Genomic DNA, 18,484 nt, shown 5'->3' on the forward strand with positions numbered 1-18,484 from the left:
GCACTCACACACACGCGCTCACAAACATGCGCTCACACACACGCGCTCACAAACATGCGCTCACACACACGCGCTCACACACACATGCGCTCACACACACATGCGCTCACACACACATGCACTCACACACACATGCGCTCACACACACATGCGCTCATACACACATGCGCTTACACACACATGCGCTTACACACACATGCGCTTACACACACATGCGCTTACACACGCGCTCACACACATGCGCTCACACACACACTCACACAGATTGTAAATTCCCCGTTTCACGAGCCGTGGCGAAGGCCATCTCCATCCTAATGCGTATCCCAGCAACCCCTCCACACACCCTGCCAAAAACTGCCCCTATCACACACCGGCCCGACGTGCTTTTGCCACAAAGGAACCCCAAAACCGCCGTCCAACCCACAGGAGAGCCCCAAAGCAGGGACTCACGGGAGGGGAAGAGGGGGATACCTAATTCACACATTGCTGCAGACCCTATTAGAAACACCCACCGCAAGCAGCAGGGTGGAGTCACCAGCACAAGGACGCCGGGTTGGATTCCCCTGCCAGCTGTCAATCACACTTAACCCCACGTCACCCCTAACCAGGATCACTCCGCACTGACCTGGATATACGCCACTTTATTAAATTTTTCCGTTCCGGAATAACTCCGGCTTTCCATTCAGGATAACATCATCGACCACAGAGCCAAAACGCGGGATATAAAAGGCCGCTACAGGGAACTGTGGGATTGAGGCATTCCTCCACAGGAGGGACTTAGCTCTCGTAACTGGCAGCAGCGACCATTCTGGGATTGATAGACTGAGTAGAAAAGAAGGTTCTGGAGATCATGGAGTCGGGGAGCTGGATTTATAAGCTGAAGGCAGCCCCGCTTTATCATAATCTGCGTTGTAGTAAGGCTCGAGAGTGCCAGCTTAGTAGCCCATTCACACAATCCATGCAAGAAAGCTTCTGCTTCCCCACAACAGCTAAAATCCTCTTTAGCACAAATCACAATCATATTCCCTACCCCAAAAAACTCTAACTCCCACAACCTTCCTGAGCCTGGGCTGTGTGTGTGTGAACAGGGGCCTTCCCCCTAGGACTGCAGGCCAGGGCGTAGACAGACAGGGCAGCCCGTTAACACCCGGTCTGCGAGCGCGTTTACAAGGAAGAGGACGACAGCAGAGAGCGTTAACAGCGACGGAGTTATGGGTCGGGAGAGGTGTGAGTTTAATGGGCATCCAGCTGACTGGGAGCGAGAATCGCTCCCTGATTCCGGCCCGTTAGAGGAGAGATTGACACGGACTCCACGGCAACCGAAGAGCGCTGTTTTTCAGGGTCAGACCAGGGAGGAAGTGCATCACGCCGGCAAGGCTGAGTCAATCTCGTTGTCTCGTTAGTCTTACCTCAACAGAGAGTCTGGGGTTTGAGGTCAGCAAGTAAGACGTGAACAGACAGCAAGCGAAAACAGAGTAGCTCGCTAAACGTCGCCAATGAAACACCACGAGTGTTCTACCCGAGTTCACTGAGGTCACTGAGGTCAAACTCTCAAGAAAAGGGACCATCTTCAACTTTTCAGGGACATTCAGTGAATAGAAAAACAGAAGAGACAGATAAAGAAAGAGTTTGAACAATAATAAAAATGAGGGTGAGGAAGAGAAAGGGAGACAGAGAGAACAATAATGTTGAGCAGAGGAAATTCTCTCCATATACTGACCAGGCATATCCAAGAAGAAAGAGGATGTATTTTCTGCAGACAGCATAATGAGAGAGGGAAGAGAAAGAGAGAGTGGGAAAGAGAGAGAGGGAGAGACTGAGTCAGAACAACAACAAGAGGGCAAGAGAGCTGGAGTGAGACAGAGAGCGAGAGAGATGGAGAGTGAGACAGAGAGAAAGCAAGATGGAGTGAGAGAAAGAGAGTCCAAACAGAGAGGGATGGAGAAAGGAAAGAAGCTCTGATAACACCCATACAGTCAGTGTGACGGGTCCGCATTTGCCACGCCTCGTTCTGGAGTAAACGATTTAAGGATTACCACGGTGGATTTGACATATCCTCCCCCCCCGAGGAACTAAATAATGTTATCAGCCATGGGCCGGCCTCCCTGTGTCTAATCAGACTGCTCTGGCCCTGAGTGGAGGGGGCGTTCAGCTGCCATATTTACTACATGGCTCAGCTCGAGCTCTCTCCTGTCTGCAGGGCCAGACTGCGTGTGTGTGTGTGCATGTGTGTGTGTGCGTGTGCACTGATTTGTGTTCCCTGCAGAAAGCAGAACAATACGCATGAAACTTACATTGTACTGGAACACATTATATGGGTGCATACACACACACATACACACACGCATGCACACACGCATTCACACAGATATACATGCGCACACACACACGCACGCACCCACACATAGACACATGGACACGCAGACACACACACATACATGTGCGCACACGCAGATCCATACCCATTGTCCCTGGGTATGTTAAATAAACAGCCGGAACTCTCCGTGCATCTCGGCCACATTAAATATTAAGTCAGGGGGAGGCGGAAAAACACATGTCATGAAAACACCAGAAACACATCCATCAGCCGAGAACACACGTGTGTTACACGCATGAAACACATCCATCAGCTGAGAACACACACGTTACAAGCAGTAAACACATCCACCAGCCGAGAACACACACGTTACAAGCAGTAAACACATCCATCAACTGAGCCGAGAACACACACGTTACAAGCAGTAAACACATCCATCAACTGAGCTGAGAACACACGTGTGTTACACGCATTAAATATCCATCAGCAGGGAATGCACACGGGTTACACACATCAAACACATCCATCAGCCAAGAACACACGTGTTACACACGAAACACATCCATCAGCCAAGAAAAGCCCTGTGTGTGTGTGTGTGTGTGTGTGTGTGTCAGACTGCGTGTGTGTGAGAGATGTAGGTGTTTCATGCTTCACCCAGCTGCCACTCCCTTCTATAACCTGCAGCCCTTGCACAGCATCTTCACAGCTCTGCGCTTCTATGATTAGCCTACGGCCCGCCCCCCTGCTTCACGGTGTAGCGGGCTCTCCTGTTAGGGCCTCCCCAGGGCCTACAGGGAGGGGTCCATTTTATCGCCTCATCAAGGTACTTAAAACTCCACCACCTAATGGGACCTCAACTGCCCCCAGGGGCCCCGCAGCGGTCTGCCGAGGCCCCTGTTCCCCCCAGCCTACGCCTTCCCACCCCTCCTGGAGCTGCAGAGGGAGGGGGAGAGGGGGGGGGAACACAAAAGCGGTCTTGTTCTTACGCCCGTTTGGCTGGGAGCCGGGGAACGGGAGGGAAAACAAAAAAGGAAAGGAGTCACAATACAGACAGGGCCAAGGCTGGCGTAGACTTCTGGGCTGGTACGAGACTCCCACACCCTCCGTATAAACACGCACCAGGGAGGGGGATTCCTCTGGTGTGTTCGGAATGGGATGCCCCCCCCCCACCTCAATTTTCTGGGCTCTCGCTCCATCCCAGGCCCGGCTGCATTCCTGCACCCCCCCCCCAACCCCCCCACCCCCCCACCCGACTCCCGTCTGCTCAGAGGAGGGTGGGCACCGTGGGCGTCAGCTAAGGCATTCCGGGGAAAGGCTGCAGCATTCCGGTTTTCCTGCGCGGTTCCGACTCTGTGCCCGAAGGCCGAATGTCACATCAACAACCACCCCCCCCCCCCCCCCCCAACAAGGACCCCCCCACCCACCTATTCCGCACGGTACGCACCATCCTTGCTGTGGGACAACTTCGCAAAATGTCCGCCGGTTCCACACATACAGAGGTGAAGCAGAGGTGAGCTACTGTAGTGACTGCACTGCTGCATTACTGGAGATGTCGTGTCAAAGGGGGGGCAAGCTAAGTCTTTTTCCTGTGAACTGCCCTCGTCTGTACACAGAACTAACAAGTTATAATACTGCAGCCCAATTTTATGTATTATACTGTACTTACAAAGCATTAAGTGTTCCTCTTTGAGATTAACATGTTTTTATTTATTTTGAAGCGCCTCTTGGCTCGACTTGGCTTGATTTATCTCAAAAGAGTAAATAAATACTACATTAATTCTCACTCCTACTCAGCGGCATATTACTCCAGGGATAATGTGCCGGCAGATTTTTCTCTCTGCAGCGAGGTTTTCTCAGGAAAATTCCACAGAATTCCACTTTCATCCTTGTGACCCCCAGTCTGTAAACAAGCCACATTCAGAACAATAACTCCAACTTCCCTTCTCCAAAAAAAAGACAGGAAGTGAGCTCAACAGCGCCCCCTGTGTATGTCACGCAGACACAGACATACACAGACACAGAGACAGACATACACCGCAGCAAAACAGAAATGGGCAAACAGTGGTAAGGCTAGCTCACGGTGAAAGTGTTCAACGGTAACCATAAAATGTGAATTGGAATTGGGACATTTTAGTGCATGACATTTGGAGGATATACTAAAGCTGAGGACTAGAGGATTTATCTGTATGACATTTGAAGATTGCATTAGTTATGCAGAAGCGGTGAACATAGTTATACTAATGCCCTCTAAGTTTGAAATAAGACAGCATAACACAGTCGCTTTAGGTCATTTTGCACATTATTTTTTACACACAATCATGAAGTTGAATAATCAGCCAGAAATTCAGCAAAACAGCCTTAATTCTTTACTGTGAGTCCCCCACCCACTCCCATATCAGCTGAAAGCTTAAATCCATAAACACAGCCCTCCTCTGTGGGGCTCTGATCAAAATGAAGAGGTCAAAACCATGGAGCTGAGACAATAACAACATCAGCAGAAAGAGTCAGGGTCAGCACAATATGGCCCGCAACCACACAGCCACACACACACACACACACACACACACACGCAGACACACACATGCAGACACACACACGCAGACACACACACGCAGACACACACACACGCAGACACAAGTGCAGAGACATGCACAGAGACACACGCGCAGAGACACACACAGAGACACGCGCAGAGACACGCGCAGAGACACGCGCAGAGACACGCGCAGAGACACACACAGAGACACACACAGAGACACGCGCAGAGACAAGAGCAGAGACACACACAGAGACACACGCAGAGACACGCGCAGAGACACGCGCAGAGACAAGAGCAGAGATAAGAGCAGAGACACGCGCAGAGACAAGAGCAGAGACACGCGCAGAGACACAGACACACAGACCCACAATCCTTTCCGCAGACAGTAACGTGTTCAGGACAGAACTGCTAACCCACGTCTGCGTCAAAGCAGACTGGCTGCTTCCTCTTCGCAGAAGTCAGTGGTTTGTCACTGACAGACGGCAGACGGCAGACCTGGCCGTTACACCGCAGCGATAATCGTCAGACACAGTGCACGGTCATCGCTAGCGTGCAGTTTCCCCAAAACACGCCACATGATGACATGGAAACTGTACCACCTCGCTGCCGATTGCCCATTTTAGATAACTGTGGCGAAGGTGTTTTTCCCCACAAATGTTGTAGCATCAGAGTTTGGAAGTTTACAAACACATCAGGTGTGATGGAAAAAAAAGGAGACAGAATGCAGCACGCCGTACGATGACCGCTATAGCGTTCGATAATGACCGCTGCGGTATCTCGTGCAGTCCTAGCAGACAACCTCAGTATGAGGGCTAAACCATAAACGTCCCAGAGACGGAGCCTGCGCAGGTCAGAGTTCACCTAGCGTTCACTCAACCTGCATTAGACAAAGCAGGACCAGAAAGAGTAGATTCACTAATATAGATCTCAGATATTAGTTCTTAAAATAATCATAGCCCCCCCCCCCCCCACCCTGAGGAACATGGTTTCAGCTTTTCTCTCAAGACAGTAAAGCTGGTGACAGACGTGCCATGCTGATGATCTGAGACGTAAATGGGTCATTGTGTTTCCGTTAGCATACAGCACTGTCTGCACGCAAAACTGTGGTTTCAAACACTTCACACATCATCAACTTGCCGACATCTATAAGCTGCACTTGCTGCAACTTCCCCTGTGCGCAAAGTTTTCATTGTATTTTTATTTAAATGGGTGAGTGGTGATTGATTTGTTTTTTTAAAAACATGAACCGGTGCATCCCAAGCATGAACGATGAACTCTAGGATCCTCACCGCACTTGTCCCAGAGAGCGCGTAAGAGAGAGGGAGAGAGAAAGTGCTTGTGTGCCTGATGAGTCTTAAGTGTCAGACATACAGATGTATACAGAACTACAACTCTGTGCATTCACTGCAATCTGCTTTCAGAGACGGAACACAGCTCTCTTTCTCTCTCTCTCTCTCTCTCTCTCTCTCTCTGGTGTCTGTGATGCATGGTTACACAGGTGTCTGTTCCTGCAGCACGTAGTCAGACAAACTGGGGGAAACGTGGTTGCCGGTAAATTGAAATGACTTGTTATTTGGCTGAGGCTTCCAAAGCAACTTTCAGTTGATTAGACTGGAGACGATCCCCCCTGGAGCAACATGGGGTTAAGGGCCTTGCTTAAAGGCTCAACAGCTGTGCAGATCTTATTGTGGCTACACCAGGGCTTGAACCACCAACCACCAAGCCCCTCCCCCCAACCATCCACTGGATCAGGGCTTCCTCTGATTGGTCCAGACGGATAAGCCCCCTACTGGCCCACCAGTAGAGCGAGGCTTTCTCAGGTGGTCTCCTGGCCTAATGCCAACCAAACAGAGCCTCACCTAGCTTCAGCAAACAGGTAAAAGAAAGCATCAACCAAGAGGACCAGAAGGTGCGGTTTGCACTTTTTAATAATATTTCATAGCTTCCAATGCATGAGACATGCTCAGTAAAGTGTATAAAAGTAATTTGAATAGAAAGAGTGCATTTCTAATGGCGAACACCCAAACAGACATAAAGGACCCCCCCCCTTCCTCAGCCCCTGCTCTCATCTGAAACTCCATCTTCACTCTGGTTTTCCGCTGGTGAGGGGCCACACACAGACGGCTGGAAGCTCACCGCTCAACGTTTCCAAGAACGAGAGAGCTGGAGACGTACCCAGGAGCAGACATAAATACAGTAGAGGAGAGAAACAAGAACAGACAAACCCAGGCCCGGGAAGGAAAACACCACACAACGCATATATAAACACTCTATAATTTACCAAAACAGAAATAGGACAAAAGACAGAGAGAGAGATAGAAAAAAATATAGAGAAAGAAAATCTGGCAAAGCATAACAATGGTTTAAAAAAATGAAAATGAAACGTAAATATAAGTTTCCTTTGGTACCGTCCTGAAATCCCTTCTAAGACGGCAGGATTCTGGCACATTTATCATAGGATGAAATGGCCCTATAAATATCCGGATCTTTCCGGGGGGGAATTCCCCTCGGAGCGCCAGATGGGGGCCTCGGGCTGGGTCGGAGCCACAGAAAGCGGATAGCGGGAATTCTGTGGACGGGAATGTTCTGGAGGGATCAGCAGAACGGGGCAGATCAGGGCCAGCCTGCAGACTCGCACACAGCCTCCGAGAGGCGGGGGACCGGACTGGCTGCGGCCCGTTTCCCTCCCCCCTACGCTCAACCGTCATTGGTCACACGCGCCTACGTCTCCACCAATCAGAGAGCCCTGGGGAGACTCAGTGGGGAGGGGCAAGGTGACTGCATTATAGTGTGTGCACGTGTGCGTGTGCATGTGTGCAGTGTGTGTGTGTGTGTGTGCTTCAGGGAGAGGGGGGGTACAGGGTTCCGCACGTGACCCACATGCTCTGCGGGACAATGGTGGAGTACCCACCCGGCTCCATCGCGGTGCGGCCTGGACGATGTAAACGTACACACCACTGACCCAAGGGTGAGGCCAGAGCGCATAAAAACCAAAATAAACAGCCCGCTGACAAGGGCGGGGCCCTGGGAGAGGGGAGGGGCGACGGGACGCTGAGTCCGTCACTCAGAGGAGATGAGGCGTGTCACTCGACGCTTCAGCCTCGACACCTCCAAGACGGGCGGGAAGCGCGGGGCTCGCTCGTCTCAAGAGCTGAAACACGGCCCCCTGGGAAACCGCTGTCCAAGAGCGGAGAATACCAGAGAGGGCGGCCATGACGGGCGGGGGACATCGCTCGTCTCAGGCAGGGCACCGTTTTGTCACTACCAGGCCGATGGCCTGAGTCATGACTGCTAGCCGCTAACCGCTAGCTCACCACGGAGAGCATCACACTGGACTGCCCTGCTGGGAATTCCAGCTTAAACCAGCCTAAGCCAGTCAAGAGGGTTCAAGCTGTGTCAGTCTTTATAGTCAGCAAGTCCAGCAGTTTGACCACTAACTTACTCTACCAGAGTAACAAGCTTTGACCAGCCTTGTCCAGCTCAAGACCAGCTAGAAGTGTCCATTTTAAAGAAACCATTTTAAACCAGCTTAGACTCCTCGCTGGTCTTATCTGGAATTTTCAGCAGGGTTAATTTATACAATGGAGGAGGATGAATTTAACTCCGTACCAAGGAACCTTCCTTAGCAATTTCACCCCTTTTTAGAATGTGTTCTTTACACTGCCATATATTTTTTTAAATTACATATTTTAGACTTTCAGATGAAGTAAATCTTGTCTGGTTCATAAGCCCTCGGTAATACTGTGATTAGAGTGGTTATTAAATATTCACTCTGTACTAAATAGCGGCACGCTGAATTATAGATAAATATAGATAAAACAAGATTCAGAAATAATCTTTTCCCATGCAGTAGTGATGCAGCTACAGCTGCTGAATTTCATCCTGCACGGGGAGTTTGATAAAGGCGTCTGTCACATTCGGTCTGCTGGAGAGGCAGAGGGTCTCGCCCTGTGCCTACTGGTAGAGAAAGCACTGAAAAGCCGTCCCTCAATTTTACTTTCTTTTGCCTTCTTTATTTTAGTTTATTGTGTTCATTTATTATTTCGCCTGTAACCCGTGAGGGGGGAAAGACAAAGACTTTTTATTATTTATTTTGCGTTAGTGTCGGCGCTCGCTCTCTCTCCATCTCTCTTCTCCATGCGGCAAACAATGGCGAACATTCCTCCCAGGGGAGTCACAGGGCGTGCGACAGTGTCGAGGGGGCCAAAACCTTCAGCGCAACAAAATGGCCGCCTTGAGGTTCTGAGGTTCTGTCGAACATTCTCACGAGAGCCATTCTGTTGCACTGAAGGTTTTGGCCCCCTCGGCAGTGTGGGATATGGAGAGGAGCCCCAGAACGCAGCAGCGGTTTTCCCACACAGCGGCGGGCGGCACGAGATACGCCCCGGGGTCGGACACGAGACCGTAAATCTCCTGCCCCGTGTGGCCCCGCGCCAGCTCGCTCCGCAAGGCTCCGCGGGAGAGAGGCGAACGGCACCAAGAGAACGCCGTGTTCTGTCCTGAGAGGGGGAGAGAGAGAGACACGGAGATACGACAGAGGCAGAAACTGGAGGAGGAAAAAAATGAAGAAGGAAGAGGTATTTCTTATTCCGGCTTATCTTTTACATTACATTATCAGCATTATTCTGCGGCAATCAAATGATGCAGAACAGCTTTGTGTAAAACTGCAGTGGAAATGAATACTGAATACTGTCCATGGCAATAAAGCAGAAGTCAAGAAGCAAAAGTCGCAGAAGTCATCGTGAGCAGATGCAGAAAGAGCAAGCATTGTTATTTAGAGAAGCCAAGCAAATTTAGCAAGGGCACGCAAGAGCAACAGAAGCAGAGAGCGAGAGAGGGAGAAAGAGTGGAAAGAATAAACAGAGACAGACATAAAGAAAGAGAAAGAGAAAGAGAAAAGAAAATGACTCTTCCAGCCGCTAAACCGCATTCAACAGTTGTTACCAGAAGCTCGGTGTTGTGCGTGTGACCAGTATGTCAGCTCACACCATGCGACACAGGCAGACAGGGGGGGCTCACACACCCCTGCTACGTTACCTGATTTAACCCCCCCCCCGCACCCGTAACCAGGGAAAACAATCGTTTCAGGAGCGTAGGGGTTAAGAGTTTACGCTCCGACCGCAGCGTGCGCTTCAAAGTCGGGTGAGGAGGGTGAGGAGATGCGAAGAGGCGTCTAAAAGCAGGTCGTAAAACCGAGACGGGAAGCGGAGAGCCGTTCGTCATGCTGCCAGCCGGTGACGCTAACGACCTGATCTCTGATGGCAGGCCATAAAGCCCTCCACCGGAGCGCTGCTGTTAAACACTGCCGCGTGAAGAACCAGGCCACACGCACCCGACACAGCACAGACACACATGCTGAACGCGCTAAACAACACGCAGCGTAAGTGTTATAGACATTCACACAGCAAGCCACAGTCTCAATTTGCTTTGGATGTAGACATGGTTTATTTGTTTGGTTTTTATGAGACTACACCCCTTTACAAGGATATGGAGCAACCACAATGCCGTGTACTAGACTGTGTGCGCAGTAATTCTGAACCAAGACCCTTCCCTGGGCATTTATCTGAGTAACAGGAGAAAGTGCAAACAGTCAAGAATATTTACTTTTTAAGAGGCGAAGCCAGCCAATACTCCACATGTCAAGGCTCCTTAAAAATCTTCATAACCATAACCTGATACGCTTTTTCTGGGCCATAATGTACACATTTGGGTAAAGAAATATATACAATTTCCCCCCTGAACATTTTCTGCAGCTTTCCACTGGGGGACTGTGAAGCACTGCGGTGGGTATTGGGGGGGGGGGGGGGTCACAGTATTTCAGGGTCGCACACTGTGGTCAAGCAGCTGGGCAGGGCTGTTGAATCAGAGTAGAAGACAACAGGACTCCAATAACGCGGAATGTGGGGTGGAGGGGGCATATATCAGTGTCGCACACAGGGAGCTATAAGAGGGCACTGAAATGAGTCCAGAAGACAATTGGGCATTAGTAATGTTGAATGAGGGGTGCAGAGGGGGGATACATTTCAGCGTCGCACACCAGGGGCTACAGCTGCCCTGCGCTCAAATACACTCCCCCTGAATCACTCTGACGGGGGACAATAAACAAAGTGGGGGGGGGGGGGGTGTGACGCTGACAGGCTGATGTGGGGTTCAGCTGGGGGTCAGCGGCCGATGGCGAAGGTCGGAGGTCACGGAGGTCACCCTCTGGAAGACGGCGCACGCGCGGTGCGTATGTCCGAATCAAAGGCAGCTTCCTGCAGGCCACCATGACAGGCACAGGGGGGCGGGGCCCCCACGCTTCAGAGACAGATTAAGTGACTGTCCAAGGCTTTGTACTTACACAAGGCTGGCCTGCCGAAGATGGGCTCCCCCTCCAGATATTTCTTCCCATTGGGGAATTTCTTATGCCAATTGCTGGCTTTTTGGGTTCAGGCCTGGTATTTTTGCCCAGTTCTCCAGAAATCCTTTGTGACAGTGTGTCCCTGTACAAAACGCTATACAAACAACGTTGAGTGAAAGTAAGTGTATACAGACTGAATTTAGCCCCAATTATACCCCCATAACCAGGGTAAGTTTGCTGCAGTTACAGGGATACTGAAATGGCGTTTTGGAGCGATGCCATAGATCGAGCAGTTCCAGTAACATGGCGTACGTGCTATGACGGCAGCCCTTAAGGGCACCTTAAGAGTTTCTGACACGCTCGTGGCTTTTCTCGGCCGAACCGCGGAGCGTCACAGGCAGAGATGAGAGAGACTGCAGACAGAGATGTTGTGGAGCGGCGGTCGATGAGGCTCGTCGCGAGAGAGACGCGACGGTACACATCGCAGAGGTAAAACCGCACGCTAACCTGAAGCGCACGGAAAGGCGACGTTATCAAGCCGCAGCGAAAGCACGTAACTGAACTGCGTATGTTCACTGCGTATGTCCGCCTCATCCACTCACGGAGAGCCTCGACGAACACCAGAAGCACAGCGACTGGAGAAGAAAAACACCATGCGACAGGGTAGAAGTGGTCGCTGAACCAGTGCAACATTTCTGCATTTAGGAAAAAAAAAAGAAAAATAGAGACAGTTGGCACTCCTCCTTGTGTTAAAGGACTTCAGCATTTCACAACCTGCCAGCCAAGATCTACAGCACTATGTGCCTGGCAGTAATCTCAACCACTTCCAAGCACTTGTGTACAGTGACAGGTACTCCCGCAGTCCGTTATTCTGAAAAATATGCCACTGAACAAGAACGTAACAGAGAGGGGATGGGGAGAGAGAGAGAAGGAAAAAGAGGAGAGAGAGGGGAGAGAGGGACAGAGAGGGGGATTAAGAGAGAGAGAGAGAGAGAGAGAGAGGGGGAGGGAGGGTCCAGGACAGATAAATGCCCTCCTTGAGGAAATCACAAGAAAACAGGATGAGATGGGAGCCAATGGAGAGGTGGCGATGGGGCTGCATCCCGATACTCAACAAAATATATCCTCCTTTCTTCCACTCATCTCCTTCACCAATCTGGAAGAATGGGAAAGGATGACACATTTTTTGGAGTATTCGGACACGCACCTAGACATGAGTCAAACAGCACTGTCATCCTGTCAGCAGGGTCACATGACCATCCACCACTAGCTCCACCCTACGAGAGGCCTATAGAGTTTTCTGCCAATCATGATCAGAGAGACGGTGATGTCGACATCAACAGAGATCATACAATAGATTGCGTACTATACAATCTATTGTATAATCTTCACTATAACCCTGTTATTATTCTTTGTTGTTCATTGTTCCACATGTTACTTGCTGTGCTTTGGCAATACAAATGCAAATTTTGTCATGCCAATAAAGCACTTTGAATTGAAATTGAATTGAACTGACTGCAAACAAACTCACCCTTTCGGGGAGGGTGGTGCGTTGTTTTTATTGTGTGGATACTGAAGAACAGATGGAATGGAAGGACAGAGGAGGGAAAAAAGAGATTGAGGAACGAAAGAACAGATTGAGTGAAAGGAGTGGATTGTCGTTGATGGTAATCGGTAACATTATGCGTTTCCTACCTTGAATTCAAAAACTGAGGAGAGAAAAATGAGAGAAAAAGGAAAAGAAAAACAAAGAGGGAGGAGGAAGGGAGAGAGAGGGCACGCTGGGTTGGCTAAAATGTATTCTATTATTTTCTGAAAAGATTTAGGTCTAGGTATTGCTTGCACAGAGGGGGGGGGGGTGAGGGGGTGAGAGAGAGGGGGGTGGGAAGAGAGAGAAAGGGCCAGAGAGAGAGAGAAAGAGAGGAGAATGATTTCCTGGTCTGGATTGTGTTGCGTATTGAAAATCCCCCCCTCTCCTGGTAGGTTGAGCTGTCAGGGTGTCACCGTAAATCTGTCCCCCTGCTCCACAGAGCGAGAAATAAGCAGGTCCTCAATCACCACCCCACCATCCCACAATACACTGCACCTCCCACACACACAGATGCACCTCACACACGTGCACACACACACACCATATATATATATATATATATATATATATATATATATATATATATATATACACACACTCTAACACACAGGCACACACACACACATACACACACAAACCCTAGACAAAACGCACGGCAGAATAACGCAGACCCAGACCTGACCCCATACACTGACCAAGACGGTCACAGTCAGCGCAACCCGGTTGATCTCAGCAGACCATCACGTTCCAGTGAAACCCCTCAGTAACCCCTCGTATCTGCGATGAGGATGAAGATTTCAGCCATTCTTAAACGGAAACAGACCCCCGCACCTCTCCGCCATCTGCTCCGGCTCGGACAGATTCCCACGAGGGAGGTGGAGCGGCGGGCAAATCAGAGGCTTTTTAAAAATAATACGCAGGTCGCGACCTTCAGAGGCCTGAGGAGAGAGAGAGAGAGAGAGAGGGAAGGAGGGGGAGAGAGGACGGATCTCGTCTCTCGCTCTCCTTTGATTTTGAAATGGCGACCGCGCTCCAGGTCCCGGCCCGGGAGGTGAACTTGGCGGAGACCGACTCGAACAGAGCGCGCTCGATCGGCCAGGCGCGCCCGGAGAGGACGGCCTAATTAGCCGTAAAAAGAGGAATGACAGAAACAAGGGGGGATGACATGAAAGGGGGGATGAAAGAGAGAAAGAGAAGAATAAGGGTTAAAATGAATAAGTAATACGAGACGAGAAGCAATGGTGGTTGTGAGGAAAAGAGGACAGATAAGACACACCCAGGGTAGAGGTGGAGGATGATCTCTGTGTGTGTGGAGCAGATGGTAGAGGCTGGGTGTAAATAAAACACACAGGGTAGAGGTGGAGGATGGTCTCTGTGTGTGTGTGGAGCAGATGGTAGAGGCTGGGTGTAAATAAAACACAGTGAGGATATTTACAGCCGGCATGGGATGGCTCCCTGATTTACTGTGTACCCCAATAACCCACTTTCAGCACCGCAGGGCACTGTCACCCCCCAACAAAGAGAGAAAGAGAAAGATGAGTGTGTGTGTGTGTGTGTGTGAGTGTGCGCATATGTGAGTGTGTGTGTGTGTGCGCATGTGTATATGTGTATATGTGTGTGCATCTGTGCCTCTAAGATTGACATTCCCAGTCCTTGCACATAGCAGCACAATCATCGCTCTCCGCTCCACTTACACGGGAAACTGAACACGCATATTGTGACAAATTCACACACGTGATCCCCCCCCCCCCCCGGACCTGACAAACTACAGTTCCCAGGCTGAACTACAGCTCCCAGCTGTAGTGGGCGTGTTTAGGACCGCAATAAAGACTTCATAAACCTTCCTGCCACGGCTGCACACCGTTTCCATCTGTCAGCCAGAGGGTGGGAGGAGCTGCCTACCTTCACATTCAACACATAAAAGCACAGAGACTGTGTGTGTGTGTGTGTGTGTGTGTGTGTGTGGAGGGACAGGTGTGTGTGTGTGTGTGTGTGTGTGTGTATGTGTGTGTGTGTGTGTGTGAGTGGGTGGGTGTGTTGGACTCAAAATTTCCAAAGGTGAAGGGGACAGCCCCCCCATCAACCAGAGGAAGGAAATTCTGCAAGAGCTCTCTCTCCATCCCTCCCTCTCCCTCTCAAATTTCAAATTCAAATTCAAAATGCTTTAGTGGCATGACAAGATAGCTTATGTTGCCAAAGCTCTCAGTCCCTCTCTCCCCCTATTATATATCGCTCTCCCGCCCCCTCTTCCCCTCTCCCTCTCTCCCTCTCTCAACTTGCTGCTGTCACACGATCCATGTTTCCTGCCGCAGTACTTTCGTGCCGGGAACACTCGCTGAAGAAAGACTGGTAACGACAGACTGAAGTAAGAAAAAAAGAAATCAAAGAGTTTTGAAAGTAATTTGGTTAGGCGGGACGAGGCGGGGCAGGGGGGCGGGAGTCGCTTCTTTCAGAGAAGACGAGAGGAAAGGGGGGATGACGTGACGAGAAAGCAGAGCAGCCGAAGAGAGGGAGAGAGACAGAATGATACATTCCCCTGCCTGCACTCTGTCAGGTTCCGCGATGTTCCACACATCACAGTGAAATATCGAGCATATTAAGCAGCTGTTAACCTGGGACAGAAGAGGAGAGGCAGGGAGGGAGAGAGACAGAGACAGCGGACGGAGAGAAACAGGCAGAGTACGAGGAGCTGAAGGCAGGGAGAGAGAGAGACAGAGACAGCGGACGGAGAGAAACAGGCAGAGTACGAGGAGCTGAAGGCAGGGAGGGAGAGAGACAGAGACAGCGGACAGAGAGAAACAGACGGAGTATGAGGAGCTGAAGGCAGGGAGGGAGAGAGACAGAGACAGCGGACGGAGAGAAACAGACAGAGTACGAGGAGCTGAAGGCAGGGAGAGAGAGAGACAGAGACAGTGGACAGAGATAAACAGACAGAGTACGAGGAGCTGAAGGCAGGGAGGGAGAGAGAAAGAGACAGCCTGATTTCATTACCGCTGATCAAACAAACAGAGGAAGCGGAGGGGTTAAAGCTATGCGGGAGGATCTGGGTGGGGGGCATGGGGGGCAACGCCAGGGCAGGTGGGGGGGGGGGTGGGGCAAATTAAAAATTGGGATGGTGGTGACTCGAGGAGGGGGGGTTGGTCAGCAAACCTGCCAGTCACTCGTAATCTTGAGAGAACTGACCTGTCAATCACTAAGACTGACAGGGACAGTCCCTATTCCGCATCATACACCCCCTATTTTTTATGAGCTCCACCACAGCCTCCACAAGAAATGGAAGCTCAGCGGTTATTTGGTTTCTTGGCTTTCATTCCGAGAGGATATCAGATACGTGCCAATATAATCTGGCCGTTCAGGGTCCAAGTTCCGGGCCAGGTGAACAGCAAACAAAGAACCAAGCACGGAGCTTCCCAAATCCCACAATGTCTCCCAAGAAGAAGCCTCCCACAGCAGGATGTGGAGCTGTTTATCTCATGTCACTGAAACATCATAATAACGTTTTGTGTTAACCAGGGCCCTCCCTGTACTACTGATTCCAACACAATGAGAAAGCTCTACCCCAACTGAGAGAGAAGAGAGAAATCTCCCTCCCCTCTCACACACTGAACTGAACTGGGTGGCCTGTAGTGTAGTGGTTAAGGTAAATGACTGGGACACACAAGGTCGGTGATTCTAATCCCAGTGTAGTCACAATAAGATCCGCACAGCCATTGGGCCCTTCAGCAAGGCCCTTAACCCTGCATTGCTCCAGGGGAGGATTGTCTCCTGCTTAGTCTAATCAACTGTACGTCGCTCTTTGAGCATCTGCCAAATGCCAATAATGTAATGTAATGAACACAAACCCCCTGGCCCCTAACTTAGCTAAACACTACCCAGTGCTATCCTAAACTGAACACAAACGGTCCTGTTGTACACCAACTGAACGCTTACTGCCTCCTACAGTAACTGAACACGAACCTGTCCTATTCTGTTCTTCAGCAACCAAATACAAAACTGGGTTACACTGCAATAAGGTTCATGAATCACCATTAGCTAATGCAGTTGTTAATCATGAATTAATGATGTACAAATGCATTAATAAAGCATGAAATTAACGTTTCATTAGTTAACGTATTTGGCAACTAACTATTATATCTAGTGTTATGTGGATATTTATACAATAAGAAACCATAGGAAAAACATATAATTAGTTCACCATCCACAAATGCATTAACAGTTTTTTCAATATGAACTGGCATGAATTTACAATGTATTAATGATATACAAATACATGAACAAAACTAATGCGAATTAACTTAGTAGTAGTTTGTAGTTAGTAAACTCCCATTAGTTCCTGCCAATTCATATAACCCCTTATTGTAAAGTCTTACCAAAAACCTTCCTGTGCTATAGTAATTTTACAGTTACTGCCTCATACAGAAACTGAACATAGAAATCACCCCATTTACTTGAACGCAAAACGTCCGCTTCCTACACAAGCACAAACCCGCTGTCAAGCACCAATTGAACACAATGCGGCCCTCCGACACACAAATAAACAAGCTTGCGGTCTCAGGAAGTCCTGTTGTTTCAGATAAAGGAATCAGGATTTGAGGAAGCGCTCTGTGTAAATGGGGGCAGAAACTCGCTGGGGATTATCTGTCACATTCCAACGCTGCATACGCGGCCCAGAATGCATTTCCTGTACCCAGGTTGATGATTAAACGCCATTCCACACTCAGTTATCCGTTACCGTCAAATTACTCCTGTCAAGCTTAGCGGAGGTAAACAGTGTTCCACCTAGCCCGCTGACGTTTCACCAAGATAGGACATGCTTTCGTCTTGACAAGCATCCTTAACCGACACCATTTTTACACTCTCGGCAGGGTTAAACGCAACAGCACATGACGTGAGACAACACACATACCCAAAACTGGTACAAGACACATTGAAAATGAATGTACAGGAATGCATAAATAAGGTAAACACTACACTAAAGCAAGAAACACTGACATCCCGTGAGGCAAAAAAATACAAAGAAACGGCAACAAACACAATACCGCAAATCAGCCTATATGGTGAGGCAACAACTACAGTAACACTCCCATAAGGTGCCGAACAGCACCAAATGCTAAAGCAAGGTAGCACGCAAGAGAGTAGGGCAGAAAGAGAGAGGGGAGCTGGGGCAGCAGGAGAGTGGGGGCAGAAAGAGAAAAGAGAGAGGGGAGCAGGGGCAGCAGGAGAGTGGGGCAGAAAGAGAGAGGGGAGCTGGGGCAGCAGGAGAGTGGGGGCAGAAAGAGAGAGGGGAGCTGGGGCAGCAGGAGAGTGAGGGCAGAAAGAGAGAGGGGAGCTGGGGCAGCAGGAGAGTGAGGGCAGAAAGAGAGAGGGGAGCTGGGGCAGCAGGAGAGTGGGGGCAGAAAGAGAGAGGGGAGCTGGGGCAGCAGGAGAGTGAGGGCAGAAAGAGAGAGGGGAGCTGGGGCAGCAGGAGAGTGGGGGCAGAAAGAGAGAGGGGAGCTGGGGCAGCAGGAGAGTGGGGCAGAAAGAGAGAGGGGAGCTGGGGCAGCAGGAGAGTGGGGCAGAAAGAGAGAGGGGAGCTGGGGCAGCAGGAGAGTGAGGGCTGGGAGCTGGGGCAGCAGGTGTAAGCTGGAGACACCTGCCAGGAGCCGAAACACTGGAGCTTACCCACGATCCCCCCAGGACAAGATGCACCACAACTCT

General features: G+C 50.2%; 1 protein-coding gene across 1 annotated transcript in view; it reads right to left on the bottom strand.

The window, feature by feature from the left end:
- ccdc102a (coiled-coil domain containing 102A) overlaps positions 1-18,484 on the bottom strand; it is an 83,392-nt gene that overhangs the window by 45,308 nt on the left and 19,600 nt on the right. The gene's annotated exons all lie outside the window — the stretch shown is intronic.

The sequence above is a fragment of the Conger conger genome, chromosome 6 (genome assembly GCF_963514075.1).
Source record: "Conger conger chromosome 6, fConCon1.1, whole genome shotgun sequence".
NCBI lineage: Eukaryota > Metazoa > Chordata > Actinopteri > Anguilliformes > Congridae > Conger > Conger conger.